Genomic DNA, 5122 nt, shown 5'->3' with positions numbered 1-5122 from the left:
CAAATTCCCACTCTAACATGTACTTATGACCATTATGTATTTTTACTGATTATGTCGTTTTACTCGTTTTTTCTTAAAATCACTTAGCTCAAGTCGTTTAACATAATTTCGAGCTTCATATTCTACCATAAAACATAAAAAAAAATACACATTTCACCTATGGGTATTTTTCCAAATATGAACCCTAGGTTAAATTATTGCTAGAATAAGCTAAATTAAGTTACCGAGACTTCAAAAATGTAAAGAACATTAAAAACGGGGCTTAGAATCACTTACTATGACGCTTGAAAGCTTAATAAAACCCTAGCTATGAAGAACCCTTGAAATTTTGGCCTAATAAAGAAGATGGGCACATTTTGCCATCTTTTTCCCTTTTTTAATCTTTTAATTCCCAAATGACTAAAATACCCTTCATTAAAACTTTAGTTATTTTTATCTATGTATGTCCATTTTTGTCCATGAAAACCTAATGGTCTAATTACCATTGAAGGACCTCTACTTCAATTATTCTCTTCAATTTAATTCTTTAGCATCTAAAACTCATATTTATCAACTTTTGCAATTAAGCCCTAGTAGGTAAATTAAGCATGCTATCTATAAAATTTCCCATCGATACTCTAACACATGCATCTAATCACTCGGTAAATAATCGAAATAAACTTTTCTATCTCAAATTCGTGGCTTCACAGCCACTGTTCCGTTTAGGCCCTATTTTTGGATGTTACATCAAGCCAACTTTAATGGCTAAATACACACCAACATTACATCATTTCACAAGCCAATACACATGGCTAATATCATAACTCAAAACTTATCATCAACTTACTAGCCTATACATGCCATATACCATATTTACAAAGCATCCAAAAATACCAAAAAGTAGTCGATAGTGTGATGATGTTCTTGATGATCCCTGATGTCCGAGCTAGCTTCGATAATCTATGAAACATGGAAAGAACACACAAAGTAAGCTTTAAAAGCTTAGTAATCCATTTAAAAATAAAATTACCACATGAATCAACACCAGTTCCATCAAATAGGCAAACTATGAATAAGCACATATAAGTTCACAAACTTTTCCCAATGTATACATATTCAATGTCACATGTGAATTCATCAAATACTTCCCTTTTCAATACTCGTATGAATCTCGTACGTACTTGAATCACTTAACTAGTTCACATATTCTTTCTAGACTTGAATTTGCTCGTTGAGCGTATCAGAATCATTAAGGATACTCAGAAGTCACATATAGCTCGTACAATGCCATATCCTAGATATGGTCTTACATGTTATCACATATCGATGCCGATGTCCCAGGCATGGTCTTACACGAAATCACATAACGATGCCAATGTCCCAGACATGGTCTTCTACGAAATCACAATATGATGCCAATGTTCCAGACATGGTTTTACACACAATCCCATCTCGTTAATCCTAATTTCATGACATTTGTATCCTATACTATTTCTAAGGTTCGTACGGGACTTTCGGATATCATAACTTCCTCGATTCTTGTTCGAATTTGCTCGTTCAACATTCATAGCAATTCAATGAAAAATAAACATTTATAAATCAATTTAAAGGTATTTATTTGCATATGAACTTACCTTGTTTTCGGGATAAACGGACTGGATCGACTATTCGATAACTTTTGATTTTCCCCGATCTAAATCTGATTTCTTTTGTTCTTGATATATATACTGTAACAACCTGAAATAGGGCCTAGTTTAAACAGTGGTTAAGAGACCACAAATCTGAAGTAGAAATATTTATTTTATGATTATTTTAGAGTCCATGATATGTTTGAGTGATTGTGTGAAATTTTGTTAAGTAAATTTTATTGATAAAGTTCCCAATTTTATTAATGGGATTAAGTAGCATTAATTGCAAAATATGAGTTCTAGAATATAAGTACTTGTTTGAAATGGGGGTTTAAACTAGAGGTATTTAAATGGAAAATAGGCCATCTTATTTTGGTATGGACAAAACTAGACATGGAAGGGTAAAAATTGAAGGGTTAGTGAAAAGAGTATTTTGGTCATTTGGTGTTTTAAGGCATAAAAGACAAAAATAAAAGCCCAAAAATCTACTCATCTTCTTCATATGGCTGCCGAAATTTACATGACTCCATGGCTAGGGTTTCAAGCTTTTCAAAGCTCAATTGTAAGTGCATTTGAGACCCGTTTTTAATGTTCTTCGTATTTTTGAGATCCTAAAAGCTTAACCTTTCTATTTCTACCATTTATTTGCATGAAAAATGAAGTTTAAAAAATTTAGCTATACTAGATAATTGTGCATTTTGATGTTTAATGGTGTAATAAGGATGCTTGAGGTTAGAAGAACGATTTTTGTTAAGTTATTTTCGTTGAAAATGGTTAAAATGGGTTAATTAGTAAAAGTTGTTAATGTTTATAAAAGCATGAAATAGTGAGAATTTGAGGTTGCCATAGAAGAGAAAAATGTTCAGCTTGTCTTAAACCTTATAGAAATCTAATAAATTTCAATTTCCAAGCCTTGGGGTAAATTTGTAATTATGCAAAAGTTTAGGGGCAAAAATGTGAATTTTGCCAAAATATGTTTTAGGTTCGAAATGATTAGTACATTAATTAAATGAGTGAATTTCATCATATTAGATCAAGAAAATCGATATTTGGGTTTAAATCGAGAAAGTGTATGGTTAAAGGCAAAAATAGAATAATTAGCCGAAATTTCATTTGAGGTAAGTCCGTGTGATTTAATAAGCATGTTATTAATGTTATTATTGTTATACTTGAAAATCTCCTTGTTATTATTGTATTGAATTATGTGTTAGTGCTAGGGTGTATGAGAAAATATTATACCCTATGAAATAATCGAATGCTTAATATGTCGATTTCACTTTGTGTATTTATGAAATATTGGAAATTGATGAAATATGATATCTTGTTGAAATGAGTAAATTATAGAATGACGAAATGAATTGAAAGTTCTTATGGTAATGAACCTTGTGAATTGTATGATCAATTCTTTGAACAAGCTTGCCTATGATGTGACCCTTGAGAAATCCCGGTTGGACCTTTGGAAATACCTAGGACACGAGCATCGAGACACTGTTGTTATATGAGCCAACGTAAGACATGTCTGGAAAATGCATCGGCCACATTATGAAATGCTAGTGTAAGACATGTCTAGGACATGCATCTGCCTCGAGATGTAAGCCAGTGTAAGACATGTCTCGGACATGCATCGGCTATGAGATGTGCTAGTGTAAGACATGTTTGGGACATGCATCGGTACAGATATATGAGAGCCAGTGTAAGACATGTCTGGGACATGCATCAGCACAAATATATGAGAGCCAGTGTAGAGCATATCTGGGATATGGTATCAGCATCGATATGTGTAAGATTTCCCGATTATCCTCTGGTATTCCAAGTGGTTCAACGGATAGTTCAAAGCTTGCGATGAAAGCGAAAAGGTAAATATATGAGCATGCTGAAAAGGTACAAGTATGTATTTGAAGCTTAAATGCTATTGCGAACATGAAACATTGCAGCTTTGGTAAGGATACAAATAAGTAAGTTATGCCTATGAAAATGAAATTGTGGTGACCTTGTGATTATGGTTTTATGTTTATGATGTACATATATGTATTCTTACCATGATGGTTGAAATGTGATTGATGATTATGTGTGAGACTTTGAGGCCACATTAAATTGAGACATGAAATGTATATTCCTTTACTTGGTGGCCTAATGAACAAGAAAGGAGAAATGGATTGGCATAAATGCCCACTTAAAAATGATCATAAAAGAGTGAAATATAGTAATAAAACAGCTTCGGTAAGCAGCGGTAGTCCGAATTTGAAAATACACCAAAAATAGCATAAAGTGAATTAAAGACTGAATAAACTATGAAATTGAAGCTTATTGAGTCTAGTAGCACATAGAAGAAACAATGTAAGCAAACGAATTTCATATTATGAGATATTTGAAATTGTGTGGGACATAGTCAAAACGATTTCAAAAACCCTTGTTCTGATTTGGGAAAATCATAAAAAATTGTACACAAATGATTATGGGTTATAATTTATATGCATAGATGCCTTTATGAGTCTATTTGTAATAGAAATAATTTGAAACATATTTGATTTCTATAAGAGGAGATAATTAATTTTTAGTAAAGACTTCTTAAAGCTATCATGCATCAAATCAGGGGTGACTTTATAGAATAAACCGTACTAAATGGCTAAGCTAAAAATTCTGAAATTTTTATGTCAAGAAGTTATATGAGTCTAGTTTTAGGAAAAATTATAGGATCTTAATTTGGAGTTCCGCAGCTCTAGATATAAATAATTTAGTGATTATGACTCGAGAAAATAGCTTGACTGGAACATGAGTGAAAATGCAAATAGGGTTGTATTACCATGAGAAGCAAGTTGATAAATTGCTTATTATTTTCATATGGTCTTACTAAGCTATAAAACTTACTCCCTTCCCTTCCTTTCCTTTAGTGATATCAGGTTAGCTCGGTGTTGGAGATCGTCGGAGGCAGCATCACACTATCAAGTCGCTATCTTTGGAATAATGAAGCATACATTAGAAATTTCAAGTGAGTGGCATGTATAGGGATCTATTTGATTGAACATGAGTGCTTGATGAATAATTTGGTAGCCATAATATAATGATAAAAGTGGTCATCAAAATGACAAGTCTTATGAATGTGAAATAAGGAGTCTAGACTTGGTATTGCATGAGTAGATGTATTACTTGTAAGAGGACATGTTAATGTTAAGTATATGTCTCAATAAAGAGTTTTTAATCACTAAAATGATGTCATGATTTGTGATTCTGATGTAAATAAGGTTGTAAAAGATTATGGGTAACATGAAGGCTTGGAAAATAGCCTAAGTGTTGGCCACACGGGCTGAGACATGGCCGTGTGTCTCAACCGTGTGAGGGACACGGCCTAAAGACACGGGCGTGTGGCCCAGCCATGTGGTTCGATGTGCATGCTGAAGTCATAAACAGAGAGTTACACGACCTGAGGACACGGGCGTGTCCTTATGTCCTCATGGGTGTGTGGCACTATTCATGGGAGAATTTTCTAAGTTTTCTTGAAACTTTTTAAAGTTCTC

The sequence above is a fragment of the Gossypium arboreum genome, chromosome 6 (genome assembly GCF_025698485.1).
Source record: "Gossypium arboreum isolate Shixiya-1 chromosome 6, ASM2569848v2, whole genome shotgun sequence".
NCBI lineage: Eukaryota > Viridiplantae > Streptophyta > Magnoliopsida > Malvales > Malvaceae > Gossypium > Gossypium arboreum.
Note: the sequence above shows the minus strand (reverse complement) of the source record.